General features: G+C 35.6%; 1 protein-coding gene and 1 pseudogene across 4 annotated transcripts in view; both read right to left on the bottom strand.

Moving 5' to 3' along the window:
• Window positions 1–20200, bottom strand: part of PPP1R12A (protein phosphatase 1 regulatory subunit 12A) — a 146665-nt gene that overhangs the window by 104074 nt on the left and 22391 nt on the right. The gene's annotated exons all lie outside the window — the stretch shown is intronic.
• On the bottom strand, window positions 6590–8127 carry LOC100956435 (annotated as a pseudogene). The gene has a single exon (XR_002771614.1). The product of XR_002771614.1 is annotated as an L-lactate dehydrogenase B chain pseudogene (transcript).

Genomic DNA, 20200 nt, shown 5'->3' with positions numbered 1-20200 from the left:
AACTGGAGAGCATTTTCCTAAGTGAAGCATCTAAAGAATGGAAAACCAAATACCACATGTATTTACTATTAAATCAGAACTAACTGATCAATACTCAGGAGCACAGATGGAAGTAAAACTCAATGGAAATCAAGCAGGTGGGAAGCGGGATGGGTGAAATCATATCTAACGGTACAATGTGCACTATCTGGGTGATGGGCACACTTCTAACTTTGACTCAAGCAGTACAAAAGCAAACCATTAACCAAAACATGTATAACTTGTAATATTTAAAAGAAAAAAAATCTTAAAGCAATTAAGTCTGCTTCTTTTTGTTTATAAATGTAATATGTTTTTGAAATGTTTTAATATAAATCAAATGCTGAGGGGTGGCCCTGTGGCTCAAAGGAGTAAGGCGCCAGCCTCATATGCCAGAGGTGGTGGGTTCAAACCTAGCCCTGGCCAAAAACTGCCAAAAAAAAAAAAAAAATCTAATGCTGAAAGTATTGTCAATGACTATAATCCTAGCACTCTGGGAGGCCAAAGTGGGAAGACTGCTTGAGGCAGAAGTTCAAGACCAGCCTGAGTAATAGCAAGACCTTGTCTTTACAGGGCATGGGGGTTACTGCCTGTAGTCCAGCTATTCAGGAGGCAGAGACAGAAGGATGACTTGAACCCAGGAGTTTGAGGTTGCAGTGAGTTATGTGGATATCACTGCAGTCTAGCCTGGTCAACAGAGCAAAATCCCGTCTCAAAAAAATAAAAAGTCTTGCCACAAAATAGATACCGCACACGATCCTTAAGTTTGTAGTATAAATTGTTCAAACTGTTCTCCTGAACATTTTTAAAGTATATACGAGATGTTGGCAAGGCATGCCCACAAAAATATTGTTGCCAAGAGAATCAAAAGCTAACACAGGCAGCACATTACAAGACACATGACTTGCTGACTTAAAATAGTTGACTAAATTTGGTCAGTTTATTGAGCCATATAAGGAAAGAAAAAGAATGACTCAAATACATTTCCAAAATCTCATCTGACATGGTTTATCTTAAGTTTTTCTTGAATGCATATCCAGAGCAATTACCAATAATAGATGGTTGTGTAAAGATGCTCTCTGGTCATTTCATTTTAGGTAGACAACTAGCTTTGTCAACCTGAGCTATAAACGAATTCAACAAACTAGTTTAAGTACATAAAACTTCTATTTTTACTGTTCCACACATATTTATAAGGAAAAAGTTGAGAAGCCTGATAATAGAGAGTTGAATAAAAGGGCTACAAAATGCTCAAATCAGACTGAGATCATGTCTTAAAGATAAGATTTTGGATGATGCATGTATGGCTTTAAAAGTCATTAAATTTTATTCCTAAAACAGAGCAAAACGTTACGTGTTTAAACAGATGTAATTTGAATAAAATCACAATGACAAAATTAGTAGCATTTGAAATAAATTTGAACACTGCTCTATTCCTTTTCATGAAAGTGTTTTTGTTAAAAGTACAGATTCTAGAGCCACAATGTCTAGGATTAATCCAGCTCTGCCACGTATTGGCTGGACGTCCTTGGGTAAACTCCTTATCCTGTGTGCCACAGACACCTGTGGAAAATGAGCCTAATAATAGAACTCACTACCTTCAAAGCCGCTATGAGAAGCATGTGAATTAATATGCACAGCACATGTATTACCTGTCAAATAGCTAAGCACTGTCATGTTCACATAAATATCTAGGCGCTAAATCTTCCTTATTTGAACTGTTTTTTCCTTTTTTATATTCTTATTTTAAAATATATTTTCATCCCTGTATAAGCTATTAAACAAAGTTAAAAGACAAAGAACTGTTAAATAATCCTATTAGTACCATCTTTAGTAAATGTCCCACCACCAGTGGTTTCTAAAAGGGTAACTACATTTATGTTTTTATTATTTTTGTAATTTTCAGGGAAAAGTGTTTCCTTTAAAATTTTCTTTTTTTTATTGTTTGGGATTCATTGAGGGTACAAAGAATTAGGTTACACCAATTACATCTGTTAGGTATGCTATGCCTCTTATAACTGCATCCTGCCTCCAAGAGCTGTGCCACACGCAGTGATGCCCCCATCCCCTCCCTCTTCCTCTCTCCCCACTCTCTCATTCCCCTACTCCCCACCTTGTATTAGCTCATCTACTGCCTTCATATTAGAATTGAGTACAATGGATTCTTGCTTCTCCATTCTTGGATGACGACATTTAAAAGTTGCATTAAAAAAATCTTAGGGATTGATTACAAACCTCTCTCAAACTTTTCTGTAAACTCATTAGTACAAATTATGGATGATTCAGAAGAACAAAGCAAAAGAAAATAATTGTATATAAACGTGACTACAGCAATTTAGGGGAGAATGTAATTATAGTCACTTAAAATCCTGGTAATCTGTGCCTAATCACTAGTAACATAGTTAATTATTGATAGGTAATATGCAAATTTGAATACAGAAAAGTTCTCTTAGTCAATTTCTACTTCACAGAAACAATTCTTTTTTTTTTTTTTTTCCCACAGAAACAATTCTTTATGACTCTCAGGAAAAACCAACTGGTAGGAGCTTTTTTATGGATATATTCGAAAACATTTCCTACCCCAGCACTCAAGATGACATAAATGTAACTGAGTATGTATAAAGAGGAAATGAACTAGATAATGCTGGGTAGTATTTCTGTTCGATTTTAAAGGAACAGAAGCTGATTATTTCAAAGAAGGACTTACAGGTGTGATACAAGAAGCACAACAAGCACTATTCCTATACTAAATAATAAAAAATACCTTGGTCTTGCATTAAAAGACTGGCAAATTAAAACAATGTATAATTTTAGGAGGCTATCTACTACTATAGTTAAGGGAACACATAGTTCAGTGTTTTACTTTTAATATTAAAGTTTTCTTACCGTTCTACTCTCTTATCATATGTGTATAAGGGGGAAAGCTAGATATAAAAATAGAAACCTGAGTTAATAAGTCATATATTCAAATGATAAGATGACCAGAAACAGTCAACCTAAAACAGATGATACAGAAGGGCTAGACCACAGGAAATTCTTTACTCAGACAAAGAAAAACTCATGTTTATGTATTGTATCCTACAGAGATTATAGGAGACACAATGCCTGACACAGAATATACATTACAGTATATACTTGTTGATTGATAAATGAATGGCAAATATAGGCTATAAAACAGCCACTTGAGACCAGGAATTCAAGACCTGCTTAATAAGCAACATAGCCAGATCCCGTCTCTACAGAACATAATAAAATAATTAGCTAGGTGAGGTGGTACACAACTATAGTCCTTGCTACTCAAGAGGCTGTGCTGAATGACCACCTGAGTCCCCAAGTTTGAGGTTGCAGTGAGCTATGATCACATCCTTACACTCCAGCCTGGGCATCAGAGCAAGACTTTGTCTCACAACCTAACCAAACCAAACAAACTGACCAAAACATTTTCTGAGACAAAAAATAGTAATAAGGAAAGTTTCTAAAAGAAAAGTTAATTTCATTATTACTCAAACATTCACTCAACAAATACTATGCGAAGACCCCTAACTAGAAACCATAAATATTCAAGAACTAAACTATGTCTCTTATCTATTCCTGCTACACAGCTCTGTTATTTCCCTTATTGATAAAGGTCGATAAAGTAGTAAGTTGAACTGAGATTTTTAAATGACAATGGTTTTATTTGAGGACTTAGTAAGGGAAGAGCATTTCTTTTTGAGTTTACAATCTTTAGGGACATAAAACAAGCTGAACTTGAGGACGATTCTCTCATGAATAATTTTCACTGATGGCCTACTACATACAACACTACGAGCCATCCGTTTTGCTAGATACAAAGAGCAGCACTAAAGGGCGTATCTCTTCCTTTACTTTATGCACAATGCCTGGCACATAGCAAGTACATAACAGACCTAAGTCAATCTAGATAAAATCCTAACTACTTCTTAAAGTCACAAACCAGTGTGGGTGAGGTGAGGGCTGGGTCAGGAAGTAGGCATTTATGACCTAGTGTGTACGTGCATAAACTGTGTTAAGTGCCGTGTGAGACATGCTGCTTTTATTACTGTTTCATGTCTTCACCATCTTTCTACCAGCTAGATTATATACTGTTAAGAACAGAAACTGCCTTATAGTATACTTTCCATAATACTAACCAGTGCCATTTCAATAAATTTTTGTTGATATACTAAAACAATCACTCGTCTGCAGGGTGCCCAAACTTTAATTAGGAGAAAAAGACAAACAGGTAAGCAGAAAAACACTCTGCAATTGAAAAGCAATACAGCAAAACAAAGGACAAGTCAGTATGTGAGTAGAGATGGGTTAAGGAAAGCTTTGTAGAGAAAATAAATTTCATGCCAGGTCTCATTACTGTCTGAACTTTAGAGCTAGGTAGGAAGGTAGATGTTTCCTTGTTGAATTCTGTCTTTTATCAGATGTGATTCACAACTGATCCAAAGGGGTTTAATCAATGAATATAGAATGAGAAAATCTGAGTTCAGAGGAAACTAATAAAAACTTTTACTTACTATTACATTCCTTTAATCTTTTAAAATGTCACCAAAGAATATGTATAATAATACAATTCTTGCCTTTGAAATGCCTAACTAAAAGTCTGGAAGAATATATATCAAGTGTTAACCAAAAACGTCATCAATATTTTTAAATCATTATTTTCCAAAAACTTCTTTTATAGTCTGGACATAAAATTCTCAAGCTTTTCCGAAAGAAAAACCAAAACATTCATACAGTTATTAACTATCGAATTGTTTCTTGATGATTTTCTTAGTGTTCAGTAGAACATGGAGCCTATGAAAAAAAGCACAGGCTTTCTAACAACTTAACTAATATTTACCGAGAGCCCAGAAGGATGAGACATCATGCTGGCTGCTACAAATCCAATCTGTATAATTGAGGTATACAGACCAGATCTGCACTCATACAGGCTGGAATCTAGCAGACAAGACACACAACTAAACACACACTAACAAAGAGGGCTGTATTATATACTACGGATTTAACTAAAATACTTAACCTAGACTTAGGAGAGAGGGGAAATCAAAATCTCTGAGGGAAGTGCCCAGGAATAACCATTTTAAAGAAGTTCTTCCATCTAACTGGCAAAATACACTAGATCAGGAGAGAACGCCTGTGTCAGAACTCAGAGAGCTGTATTTATTGTAAGAAAGTGGAAAAGACAAAGGAGATTGAGAAGCTTCAGTCTGAGGAGGCAGGAGGGAAAGAAATACAAGTATAGTTTTACAGAAGCAGAAGGAAATGGAAAATAGGATTTTAAGGGGTTAAGTCCTTCCTAGTGAAAATGGCAGCACGAAGCTCGACTTTACAGAGCTCTTCTCCCATATAAACACTCACTCTACACACATCTATGGCAATTTTATACGTGCCAGGAACTGTTCTAGATGCTTTATGCGTATTTCCCTGTTCAATCCTCACAATAACCCAAAAGGTAAAAACTATTATTACTATTATTTAAAAGCTGGTAACTGACAAAACCAGGATTTTAACCCAGCAGTCTGGTTTTACTATCTGTGCACCTAACCAGCAGGCTGTACAAGTAAACAGAAGCAGCAAAAGGTAGAATAACACCCCACCAAGTTTGTTCTTCCCATGGAAATTTCAAATGCACACACTCTTTCATTTTAGGAATTTATTCTGCAAATGTACTCACACATGTACAAAACTATTCATTAAATTCTGGTAAGACTAGAAACAATTTAAATTTTCATCAATAAAAAACTAATTTATAACTAATATGGAACAAATTCCTGGATATTTTGCTCAATGAAAAGAATAAACGTAAACCATGAGTAAAGTCTCTGACCAGTATGTTACATATGCATATTGCATCTATCGTCATCTATCTCTGAAAGGATATGTCATAAACAGCATGACAACTGTAACAGGACATGTCTGGGACAACTGTGGGCCCAATAAGACAGTAGGAAACACAGCCCTATAAATGAGTGTATAGCCAAGGAAGGCCTATGTTGTAGTATGTATAAGAGGAGGAGGATGGGCTCTCGCCTTCTTCCTTTCCCCACCAGCCTAATGACACAAAAAACAACAAAATGTGGGCTCTGAGCGCCTCCTCCCCGGTGCGTTCTTCACGCCAAGTAAGCCACAATTACCACTCACATATGAAAAACTAGGAAAATACTGGGAAACTATATCCACTCACCTCTCTGGATCTTTATGTGGTTTCCATACTTTGTATTATTTTTTTGCTATCTTGGTACAATTCTGTACTGAGACTAAGCTTGTCTTACCTATCCTTGAACACAAATCAGCCTTTTGTAGTTTGGCTTCCCCCAACAACTATGAAGAAAAAGTAAAATAAAATGAAACGGCAAAAATAAGAAAAAAATAAATGTGTGTGTGTATGAGTGTGTCTTAGTCCATTTGGGCTGTTAAAATATCATAAACTAGGTGGCTTATAAATAGCAAATGTTTCTACCTCATAGTTCTGGAGTCTGAGAAGTCCAAGGTGGAGGCACTGGCAGTTTTTATTTATTTATTTATTTTTTAAAGATAGTTAATTTTATTTGTTCAAGGGCTCATTTTGCAAGCATTAAATCAAGCCTGGGCTTGGATTCTGTGAGCCCACATTCACATATTAAGGGAGATAAAAGCAAACTATGATCCATGTACCTGGCTGAAAACTAAAGGCTCAGGGTTAATCAGATGGTAGTTTTTGAATTCCCACAGCCTAGAGTTCAGCAGTCACAGGTCTTTCAGGTCCTTCTGGATGTCCCACAGGGTATCTGCACTTTTCTTGAACTGAGCAACCTCTTCATCCTTTAGTTTCTGGTTGATGACGCTAGTTAATCCCCGAGTGTTGAGGATACGTGAAGGCTCAGGAAGACTTCATTCTCAATACCGTACATCCCCATCACCATTGTGGATACTGGGTGAATCCTGGATAGATTTTTCAGCATGGATTTAATAAGATCAGCTACACTTCATCCAATTGCCCAGTTAGTATATCCTTTTAGCTTTATGACGTCATAGGTACTCTCAACCACCATCTTATGCACTTCTTTCCAATTTTCACTATCATTGTCTGTTCCCATTTCTGGATTCAATTCCTGGAGAGAAACACCAGCCACATTTACTCCACTCCACACAGCCATGCTTGAGTCGCCATGTTCTCCCAAAATCCATCTGTGGCAGCTGCTGGGATGAATGCCAAGCTTTTCAGCCATAAGATAGCGAAATCTAGCAGAATCCAGGTTGCACCCACTTCCAATCACACGGTATTTGGGTAATCCACTTAAGTTTCCAGGTAAGATATGTAAGAATGTCCACTGGATTGGAAACAACAATTATGATGCAATCAGGACTGTACTTGACGATCTGAGGAACAATGAACTTGAAGACATTAACATTTCTCTGCACCAGATTGAGACGACTCTCCCCCTCTTGCTGACAGGACACGTGCAGTTACCACCACAATCTTAGAATTGGCAATCACAGAATAATCTTTATCTGCCACAATTTTAGGTGTCTGAAGAAATAAGCTCCCATGCTGCAGCTCCATCATTTCTCCTTTAACCCTATCTTCCAGAACATCCACAAGAGCAAGTTCATCAGCCAGAGACTTTCCGAGAATGCTGATAGCACACGCCATGCCAACTTGTCCAACGCCCACTATCGTGATCTTATTGTTTGGGACCGCTGCTTCTTCTTCTGCAACTGGTGCAATGAGTTTTTCCTTATGAGTTGCCATTATAAGCAACAGGGAGGTTTCCTTAGCTGCTCTGAAAGTCCAGCGCAGGCAATGTGAGCTCGGTGCATCTCCCACTGGCAGGTTTGGGGCCTGGTGGGGCCTGTTTCCCAACTCAGATGTTCTGTCCTCTCACAGCAGAAAGACAACCGGCTCCCTTGGGCCTCTTTTATAAAAGCACTAATCCCACCTATGAGGGCTCATGACCTGATCACCTCTTAATTCCATGACCTTGTGATAAGGATTCTAACCTATGAATTTTAGGGGACACAAAGAGTCAAGACTGTAGACGTATGGAAGCATGTAAAAATCCAGACAGAGAAAGGAATGTGGAAAAAAAAACTTAATAAACCAAAGGAAATGCCCTACATTTGGGTGCCACTTAATAATATATATTGAATAAAACAAGAGATCAAAGGTAAAATGATAAACCCACTTTAATAATAAAATCTAGCCAATTAAAAGAATAAAAAAATTACATAATTTAGGACAGGATAGTAAAAAATTCCATAGCAGTAAATAAAAGATAATAAAATCCTCAGATGAGACTGCAGCCCCAACCAACAGCTTGAAGACAAAATTTAGCCAGAAGCAACTAGCTAAGTCACATCCATTCCTGACCCATAGAAAATATGAGATAAAGTGTGGTAGTTTAAATGTGGGGGTAATCTGCTATACAAAGATAAATGATGGTGACACTGCTTGATTCTGATGAATGTGTAAGGAAGGCATTTATACCACTTTTCATTTGCTTCAGTTTATGTGTACCCAAATATTACATTCCCTTCTGCAATTCTGTCTTTTCTCATATACTGTCACTCTTCTTAAACATCATCAGCTGATCTTTTAAGAGTTACCTAAACTTAGTTCTATCTATTAGAACTAAACTTAGTTCTATCCATTTCCATAAGTTCAAAGCTCTAGTAACACTGGACTACCCTCCAATTTCTGAGCATGTCCAATCAGAATTGATAATGTCATTATAATAATTGCCCAGTAATGTAACAGTATGTATGCTTAACAAGTAAAAACTATATTAAAAAAAGAAAAACAGTTTATTCAGAGCTATTCTGGATAATAATAAAAATTAATTTATTATTAAAATAATAAAAATTATTCCTTCAATATTTACCTTTGGGGGGCAAATAGAGAAAAAAGTCAGTGGTTATACATTTGCATTGAGGGAAAAGGATATAATCGTCTATTGCATAACTCATTCATTCAATCATTTTTTAAAGATGTTATTATTTTTACATTTAAGACCAAGTTTGATGTACCACTTCAAATCACTATCCAGTGAAAGGGAAAGTAAAAGGGCAGAAATAAGAATACCTACATTTTCAATCTGACTCCTGAAACAATTGTCAGCACAGAGCCTTTCTGAAAGTAATGTTTCAATAAAAATTACAGCAGTATTTTCCAAACTGTCTTCATGAAACTAGCCAACTGAAATTGTTATTAAAAATTCTTTGATGAAAGGGTTCTTACATCAATTAGACTCAGAAAATACTAGATTAAAAAGAGAAGTCCTTTTCCCCACTAACATCCATTTTATCTCTAAAATCTATTTTAATGTCCAACTTGAGATACATAGTCTAGAACCCATTGTGCCATGCACACAAAATATATGCAATGAAATAAATGAGCACTGTACTTTCAATTCCAAGTCTCTCTCAGATACAGATAATCAGTAAGGAATTAATAATTTCGTAATTCTACACTTTCTTTGTACTTTCCGGAGAAACAACTTATAGATGCTGATTTTACATACCACGAATTACAAGGAACCAAGAAACTCCTAAAATATCTTTTTATTGTTTGACTAATCTAGACAGTGGATAACATGGTTGAGTAAATACATTATATGACATTTTCATCTTTTAGGAATATTCTCCCATTATGTAAATTTTGACAGGCAAAGGGATCTCCCAGAAAGACAGAGGCTATAAAACCCTGCCGAGACAAAGGGTCTTGGATGAGACAGGGCTAAAAACCCTACAAAAGCATATTTTTAGACTCTTATTACAAAACACAGGTTGGAGGGAGGAGGTAGTTGAGTCCAGCTGCCAAGAAAAAGGTGATAATAATGTTAACGCTTTCTGATCTTAAGAATTAACTCCAGTAGTTGAGACTTAAAACCTATCTAGACAAAAACAAAGGGTGCCTCTGAATAAAGGCTGTCAGGCTGCTAACCCCTACCGATTCTTCAACTGCATCTTCTTTTACACCTTAATAGGGCTTTATTTTCTAATCTTGTCCAGGCTACACTAAAGCAACTAGGTTAAAATAACCATGACCCTAGAACATACCTATCCTAACACACTTAAACCACTGTGCTATACTTATCTTTGTTACACTCTTCTACTCATATGTTCTTTTTGTTTTCTTTTTCAGAGCATCTTTTTTTTTAATTAAATCATACCTGTGTACATCAATGTATTAATGCTTTCTTAATTCTCTCCCTTCTGCTTCCACTATAATTGAACTCTCAGAGGCAAGGAAGGGCCCGTCTTAGTTGTCCCTATGCTTACAGCATCTAGAGCACATTAGACAGTAGTACTCTAATATTGAAAGGAGCCTACATGTATGATTTAACTTCATGAGTAGGACTCAGAAATAGATTGCCAATTTGCTGTCATCTGTAATCAGAGGGAATTAATTTTTTCCATGTCGTATCTCACTACCTAAACTTCCTAGTTGCACCACCCGCTGACCTAACCCCCATCTTTCCTTATAGTAAGACAAAATAACTAGGGCTGCTTTTAAGTTTCCTTTGAAATAAAAAATCAAACAAGGGTACAAGTGAACTTTTCTAGAACTAGAGTATAAATGTTTTAACACAATAACTAAGCAAATGACACTAAGTCTATGTTAACCAGTTTGCTGAAAATATTTCAAATAGTATATGAAAACACTACACTACACTATACCCTATGTTTGCATTAATGTATACAGCTATCATTTAAAAAAAAAGAAATAAAAAAATCAAATTACATAACCAAAAGCATGTATTATTTTAAAAATAACATTAACATTTTAGCATAAAACTACTGCCACAAAAGGAATTCCTTCCACTAGTAAGAAAGACTATCCATGCACATAAAGTTCTAAGTAATTTAGCTACTGTGGTAAAAAAGGCAGCTAAAAAGAGAACAATGAAGTCAAAAGGAAAAGCCAGCTAGTCGAAGGTTTTTTTTCCTTTCTCTTTTGGAGCAATGCCTTGTATTTCACTGGAAGTTTAAAGCTAAGTCTTGACCATATAAGGCTTCGGGATTCCCATGGATGGAAAGGCAGAGAAAAAAGTCAAATCTAAAACCTTAAAATACATGAACATAGGTACTATACTACCAAGAGAAAAAGTTCATTTTTTAAAATTCTAGTTTCATTTAAACATATTCTCATAGATCATCCCAAAAATGTTCCTGCAAATTATAATCAAATTCACAAAGAATATATATAAATCATTGAAATTCCTTTGGAAAACAAAAACTTTTGATGAAAATCTTCTTAAAGTCTTTCACACATTCTCCCATCATTTTAAACAAGTACAAAAAAAGTAATTTAATTTTTTCTATTAATTCATTATGTCATCAACTATTAAACTGCTCTTACATAACAACATCCTTGTAGCCAACAGTTTATGTAGCTAAAACGATACCTAATATGCCTTTTGGGAATCCTGTTTGCTTTTAATAGGTTTTCTGTTCCCCATCTTGCTTTCAGCTGTCACCTCTTAAAATCATATTCCATTCTAATTTGTAGCTCTTTTTGTCAAACATTTTTTAAAAAAAGTAGTCTAAAATAAGAATACATAGAAATTACATGAGGACTTCTGAGTAAAATAAAAGTACTTGGGCTGAAGTGTGTGGATTCTGCAACTTCTGTGTCAGTTCTATGAGTAATGCTTATTTCCCAAATATTTTTTAGGTCATAAAGTTTCCAAGATGGGGAAAAAATTTATTAGAGAAGTTATGCCCTGTAAGATGTAGTGGACTGACCTAAAAGAAAGTAATACCAAAAATGACTACTGCTCAGAAAAGAAAATGAATAAATATGGTTGGCAATGTTTCTCTGCGTGAAGATGATTAAGAAGAGCAATTATACACAGCAACTCCTGCAGATAATTTCAGAGCTCCTAGGGAAAAAAATAGTGGCAACTCTAAAAAAAACACGAAAAGGCCCTGAGCTAACAGTTTATCTTTGTATTATTTATACTGCATTCTCAACTTGCATACACATGGACTACACAACAAAATATGCTAGAAAATCACTTTGTGATTTAATTTTAAGTGCTGTAAAACACAAAAGGGGAGAAGTAGAAGACGCTTATTTTACAAAACTTAGTTATATTTAAAGCTCACTGGAATAGTTATGTCTGATACAAATGGAACAATACTGTCTGATACAGCTATTTCATACTACTAAGGGAACTATATAAAGAAGACAATGAGGTAAAACCCAAAGTCTGTATTTATTGCAATAATCAACTTCCTCCTTCCACGTAACACCTTTCAAAAGACCAAAAAACAGTTCTTGACTTCAGTGCCCTTCACCAGCACTGCTGAACTATTCAGATCTTGTAACAATCACTAAGTATCTACCAAGTGTTAAGTATCGTATGTCGGGCATACAAAATGGAATCATGACTAAGACAGATCCTTATGAAGTATGTATACCATTTTAACAGGGAGACAAACAAAAACATCACCTATGTTTAATACGAAAAGTGCAATGTTTTGCAGGCACTCAGATAACAGGCAATAGCCTAAGTAGGAGAAAGGCTTCTGAAAGGAGATTCCTAATCTATGTCTTCAAGGATAAACGGTGAAGGTTAAAACAATTGCTTACAAAAAGAGGAGAGGAGCAGTGTATCAGAGAGCATTGCTCTACATCCTAAAGCTACATAATAAAAGCATAAACTATTTCCTTATTCTACCTTCCAGATCTCCTCCTCTTTTCCCTCACTTTTTACTACATGTTCAAACATATAGCAAATGTGGCAGAATTTTACAGTGAACACATATATATCCACCATCTAAATTCTATCAACATGTTAGTACTTGCGTTAGTACATTCCTAACCAACTAGTCACTTCTTTACACATCCATTATTAATACAAATACCTTGAAAGTACCAAAAAAGTAAATCTGTAAAAGATATTTCTTATTATATAGTTTGGCTTATGTATCAAGTAGAGTTCAATATTTTGTTTCATTTTCCTCTGATGCAAAATTTAGATACAATGAAATGCAAAGATCTTAAATAATATACATTCACTGTTTTACCAATTAGCATAATACCTATTGAAATTTAGAATATATCACCATTACAAAAAATTTTCCCATCTCCCTTTCTAGTTAATCTCCCCCATTCAAAGCCAACCATTGCTCTGGATTTTTTTTCCCCCCCACCATAAATAAGATTTGGCCATTCTAAAATTCCACATAAATGGAATCTTGGAGTTTATCCTTATTTTGTGAAAGGCTTCTTTAAGCAAAATGTTTATGAGATCCATTCATGATGCTGTAGGTACCAAGTAGTTCATTTCTTTTTAATGCTGAGTTAAGTATTCTCTTATCTAGTATACCATAGTTTATCCAGTTCCCAACAGATGTAATAAAATGCTGGGCTGTTTATAGTTTTCGACTAGTACTAATGAAGCTGCTATGAACATTGTGATACAAGTCTTTTTAGAATATATGCTTTCTTTTTCCCTTGGGTAAACACAGGGAAAGGAGTTTTGGGGTAGGTGTAGTATATGTTGATTTGTATAAGAAACTGCCATTTTCACAAGGTAACTACCAACTTAACATCTCTACCAACAGTAAGGGCACCAATTGCTCCAATATTTGATGATGTAACGTTTTTTCATTCTGGCCTCTATATTTAACACTCCAGCCCCCCCCCCCCCTTTAATGTAACTGTCATTGTACTCATCTTATTCTACATGGTATTACTTAGGTACTCGCCTTGCCTCTCTCCAACTATATACTTCTTGAATATACTTCTTGAATGTTCGCCATCTTTTTTCTCTCACAATATTTCAGCAGAGTGTTTTACACATGCTGGAAAAATAAATATCAGCTTAAATGAATTATATAATAACATTTACTTGCCTTTCCTGTTTTGGATAAGCCAAGGGAAAAATACCAAAAGGCAGATCTGTGAAATAAGGTTATTGATAATTGAGGACTGGCAACTAACTACTCTTCAATTTTACCAGGTCCTCTGCTAAGATGCAAAACACCACTATTATGATGTCCTATCCACATACATACAGAAACATACAGAAGTAGAATTTAAAGTCCATTTATATTGACACTCCACAAATGCAGAAATAGACACTCCACAAATGCAGAAATTTTTGTCTTTGCTCACTAATGAATTCTAGTACTTTCCAGAGTACACACACAAATATTTGTTGAATACGTACAACATACAAATTTCCATAAATGTGCCTTTCTAACAAATAGAAATGAGCTTATATAAATCATGAAAACAAAGCTTCTTATAGCTATAGTTAACAGTCTTGAACCCATGAGTATATCCTTCCAGATATAGATTTAGATTTCCGTTCAGGATTTTAAAATATTTTTCTAAGGTAAATCTTCATGCAATCTGGAATAGTAATTCTATTTCATGTAGGTACCTGACTTTGTGATGCATATCACTGAATCTTGAGGGAAGAAGGCTCCCGAGTGGTTATTCCAGATGTACCAAATCCACCTGGTAACCAATGGGATATCATATACCATTGGTATAGAAAGATTGTCCACCTATTAAAAGTTCAATTTAGCTACTCATCTGGGTTTCCATGCATCAAATAAATTAGGAGGGCAATTTCCAAACGTTCAAGTCTCTTCAAATTCATAAAATGAAGTCTTTGAAACAGATCATTGTGAAGAGAATCCTTCATACCATGAAACATTCCTGAAAGCCTAGCAATCAGTATTCTTGGTAGTATGATGTGCTAGGTGCTAAGGCTACAAAGACAAAAATCAAGGAACTTATAGTCTTTCAGTGGAAGAAAAAGTCAAGTAAATAAACAATTACAAAACTGCTGCTGTAAGAGTGCAATAAGTCTCTAGATCAGGAACAAATTAGTATAAGCTTCTTAGCAGAAGTAACTGCTTCAGATACCCGATTATATGAGCCAGAAAAATAGGAGTCAATCCTAAAGGAATACTTTAGTAGTAGTCATGCTCAAAAGCCAGCTTTCTCCAAAGCAAACGGTCCCTTTCACAAGTATTTTTATGGTTACTAAAAGACAGGTGAAAGACATTGGGTTGCTGACAAGACAGCTGAAGGGCACTTGAGCTGTTTTCAGTTCTTGGCAATTATAAATAAAGCCACTAAGAAAATTTACATAAAGGTTTTTGTATGGAAATGTGTTTTCATTTCTCTTGAAGAAGCAAAAAAGCAAGCTTGCTTCTACTTCACTTGCTCCTTGCTTTGTGTGAGTGCAACAACCAAAAACTCAAAATACAACCATATACAGAACAACTGCATAGCTTCCTTAATGGTAAATATCACCGTGCAGTAACACAAAGGTTACTTACCTACTGGAAATAGGATATGCCCCAAAATAAAGACAGGAAGAAGATGGAAAATAAACAAAAGCAAAGCAAAAATGGACTAAGATCCAAAGAGATCCTACTGTATTTTTTAACTTAATCACTCAACAATTATTTGCTAAGAATTCACTATGAGCCAGGCACTGTGATAAATGCTTGCGCTTCACTGGTAGGCAAATAAGTAAATGAATAATTGCATAATTACACTGTAAGAGAAGAGGCATGAAATAATAGGGTGCTAGCGTTGAAAGACAAGTTTAGTAGAGTATGACAAGGAGGAGGCAGGGAAGACTTCTCTCAGGAAATTAAAAAGGAGTAAGAGTGTGTTAGTCAAGAGAAAGTGAGGCTGAGGGGCAGACCAACTGTTCAGGAGAAAGGAAACCCCACAAGGGCTGAGGACAGAATGAGCTTAGCATACTGAAGGCTCTGAGCCAAGGGTTCTGTTGCTAACACAAGAAGAAACTACAAAAGGCAGCACATCCTGACAGCTCTTGTCAAGGATCTGGGATCTTATTTCCTAACAAACCCAGAACTACTTTATACATCATCTCACATTTCTTTTAAGAGGGATACAGAATTCAAAACAGATTTCCATATCAAGTCTACAGTGTTTTTAGCAAAGAACACCATTTCCTCTGAGCGGCAACTGTTCCTCTGTTCCTAATGACATTGGTACCACTGCTAACATGAGAACATTTTCTCTGAAACCCTTTCATTAGTATTGGTATGTTTTATACATCATTTCCTACATTAAGTATTTCATTCAATCTTCATAATAAATTGGTCTGACTTCTCTAGCAAATCTGTGCTACTATCTTGAAATCTCTGATCTTTTAAATTAAGAAAACAGTAGAATTATTATTTTAAAATTACATAATATTCAGTTCAATAGACATCCATTTTCATAATACACAAAAGTTACCAAATGGTTTTGAAAGAGACTAAATATATGCCAAACTTTCAAACTTAAAACATTCTTGTGTTTATGCATTTACTTCATAAAGTCATTTTTAACTGATTACACTTAAAATATTAATAAAGGAGAACCTATATTTTTGTATTACAGATTGAGTATTCCTAATCAGAAAATCTGAAATCCAAAATGCACCAAAAGCTGAAGCTTTTTGAGCACCAATACACCTGACCTCATGTGAAGGATTGCAGTTAAATTATAGGCCCACAACCCGTATTTTCTTCCACTTCCAGAAAGGAAAAAAGAACTTCTCAGCCCCCGTTAGCTGGTTAGCTGCAACTTATGATCTTTTCTGTGGAAGCCCACAAAAAATAATAAAATGGCACCTGTTGGGGGGCGCCTGTGGCTCAAAGAAGTAGGACGCCAGCCCATATGCAGGAAGTGAAGGGTTCAAACCCAGCCCTGGGCAGAAACTGCAAAAAAAAAAATAAAAAAGGCACCTGTGTGTGTAAGAGAATGACTGCTTATTGGTAGCATCTAAATTCAGTCAAAAGTGATGGTGATGCCAAACAACCACAGATGTCCCCATGGGTGGCTGCAATGGGGACACCTTTGCTTTCCAATGACTTAATGTACACAAACTTTGCTTCATGCACAAAATTATTAAAAACATTATATAAAATTACCTTTAGACTATGTGTATACATATAAACATAAATGAATTCTGTGTTTAGATTTGGAACCTATCTCTAAGATTGCTCATTATATATGTGCAAACATTACAAAATCTAATACCCCCCTCCCCACAACTCTGGAAACGCTTCTGGTCCCTCCCAAGCACTTTGGATAAGAGATACTCAATTTCTGCCACAATCTGGATCTTGATACTTCAGTCTTTCCAGTTTCATGTTTATAAGCTTTTATCTATTTTGCTTATTAAGATTAATTTCTTGAGAAAATGAAGGTAACTATAATTACGATCATGATTTTACAGCTTTTTACAAAATATGGAAAATAGTCATTACATACTATTTCCATTTGGCTGATTCACCTTTCTCTCTACTCAATAAATTTGCCACATCAGATTTTTCCCTGCTAAAAATCTGCCTATTCACATCATCTACAAAAAAGAACGTAATTACTTTTATGTAAAATTTTTCTTTTTTTCCCCCAATTCTGGACAAAAACAAAATGACAGCATTTATGTACAGCTTAATTACACAGAGAAATCCTGCATCCCCAAATAGACTGGAAATTCAAAGCCAGATGCTTTCACTATGAGCCCAACACCTAACAGTCTGGAAGAGAGTCATTACTCAAACATTAGCTTCCTTTCCCCTTTGGTGGGAAAGGTTGTGCTAGGTACTTGCACACATAACCATCTCAGGTCACCCTCCCGTGAACCCTACTGCAAAAGATCATCATCTCCCCTTGTAAGCTCTGAGGAGGAAAGGACTCCAATGAAGTAGCTTGTTCCAGGGGTCAAAGTTCTTCCCTTCACATTTTACTAGCTCTCTATATCTTGAATACCTCATCCCACAATACAATGTTTTATTAAGCAATTAACTGCTTAATAAACTTGACAGTATCTGCAGCTTTCACTTGTTTCATATTTAACTCTGAGAGGCCCACAGCTCTAGGTGACTGGTGGCAGTCAACCTATTCAACAAAAGTATGTATGGTACAGAAATGGAAAGCAAGGTGAGAAAACAACTGTTGTTTAATTCTCCAAAATGCACTGATGCATCCTCACTTTGAGTGAACGCCAAGTCTACACAAAAGGATGTTCAAATATAAAATAAAAACATTTCCAAAACCTAAAATAATAAAATTCATGTTTGAAAATCCACTTTAGCACCTTATATACAGTAACTCAAATCACGAATGGTTTGACTAATCGCTCCTCCAGCTGTCATGTTATTTAAATAATCTTTCTTCACGAATTCCACTCATGTTTTAACTACTTCTATTATTTTCCTGCTTAGTACACCTAACAGCCTTCTAACATTTTTTTAAAGGCTATTCTGCAAAACTGTGAAAACATGTGAACAAAATAAAATTGGAAAGCCCATTAAATCCAAAGGAAACACCACTGGAGGTTATAACACAAAAGTTCACAATAATTAAAAGCCTGAACTATATAAAGGAGAGGCATACATTACTTATGCAGTCCAAATCTTTTTTTCTGTCATTCCTGTTAATCATTTTCCAGGATTATACCATCCACATTTCACAAAAGGGTAAACAAGCTCAAAAGGGTTAATAAAAACAAAAAGCTAATAAGTGGTACAGGGAGGAGTTAAACCTAAGATACAAAACCAGTGTTCTTACCACATGCCTTCCAGCCACTTAAAAGCCTTAAATTTGACTCTTTGTTATTTGGTATTACAACTACCTTTCCAATTAGACAATTTTGTTTGTACATTTGATAAAGTTTTGCTTCCTTAATTTACCTTGCTGTAGAAGAAGCCACTGAAAAAAATTATGGAACAAAAGGACACATTTTAAAATTTACATAGAATGCTAAAAATTATACCTCTACACTCAACTAGAAGGGGCAAATGACATGTGTACAGTGCAGGCGAGGAAAGTGTAAAACAGACTCCCAACCTAGTGCGAAATTAGATTGGCATAATCCTTTGGGAGTTAACTGGGTAACACTTCAGCAAGAGGTTTAACATACTCCTTTACTTTGACCCAGAAGATTCAGTTTTGAGAACCTAAGCTAAGGAAATTATCCAACTTGCACTGAAAAAATTCTTACACATCAAAATTCTCATCAAAACATTAGTGCCAGGCTGGGAGCGGTGGCTCACACCTATAATCCCAGCCCTTGGGAGGCTGAGGCGGGTGGATTGCCAGAGCTCACAGGTTTGAGACCAGCCTGAGCCAGAGCAAGACCTCGCCTCTAAAAATAGCCAGGCATTGTGGCAGGCGCCCGAAGTCCCATCTACTTGGGAGGCTGAGGCAAGAGAATGGCTTGTGCCCAAGAGTTTGAGGTTGCTGTGAGCTATGACCCACAGCACTCTACTCTCTACCAAGGATGACAAAGTGCTCAAAAACAAACAAACAAAAAAATTTGTGCCAGAACAAGCGTGCAATAAATACTTGCTGGTTGAATGAATACATAAATGAGTGAGCTGGGATTAATGAAAACTTAGACACAGAACTGGAATGGTTAAGAAAATTATGAACATCCAAATTTAATATTATTTTCTGATAAAATTAAGAAAATCAGCTATGTAGTTAAGTGGGAATAAAATTGAAACTATCTACAATATAATCATCAGTATACTAAAAACTGACAATGTATGTAAAAATACACACAAAGCATATAAAAATACACAAACACATAAAAACAAGACAAAGGAAATATGCCAATATATTTACATAGGGTAGTGAGCCAAGGATAATTTCCTTTCTTTCCTACTTCTTATTTCCACCTTTTCTTGAGAAGACACATGACCATAAATGTTTGTTTAAGCTAAAAATCCCTGCATATTTAGCAAGTATCAAAGGAAAAGAATCAGCTTGCTTTTCACTGCTTACTGTATACAAGGCTGATTCTACTTCATAAATTATCTCAGGAAGTTTCTTTACATCCATGCACAATTAAATTTTATTTTACTAAGTCAAATACACATAGATCATGAATACATTTATGCATATGTGGGGTACAATGTGCTGATTTTTTAAAAATACAATCTGAGGTGGTTACATCAAAAGAATCAACATAGCTTTAGTTTCATTTACTTGATTATTGTGTTCATAATTAAATTTTAAAATGTTTTTGTTAATACATAAATATCTCTGGCTACTCCCATTCAATGGTCTCTTACATAAACTAGTATGAGGAAGTCAGGTGTTAAGAGTACAGCTGCCGGCTCAGTGCCTGTGGCTCAAGTGGCTAAGGCGCCAGCCACATACACCTAAGGTGGCGGGTTCCAATCCAGC

This window comes from Otolemur garnettii, unplaced genomic scaffold, assembly GCF_000181295.1.
Source record: "Otolemur garnettii isolate 467f Iridium unplaced genomic scaffold, OtoGar3 scaffold00007, whole genome shotgun sequence".
Lineage (NCBI taxonomy): Eukaryota > Metazoa > Chordata > Mammalia > Primates > Galagidae > Otolemur > Otolemur garnettii.
The sequence above is the reverse complement of the archived record's forward strand: the minus strand, read 5'-3'. Positions and strand labels throughout refer to the sequence as shown.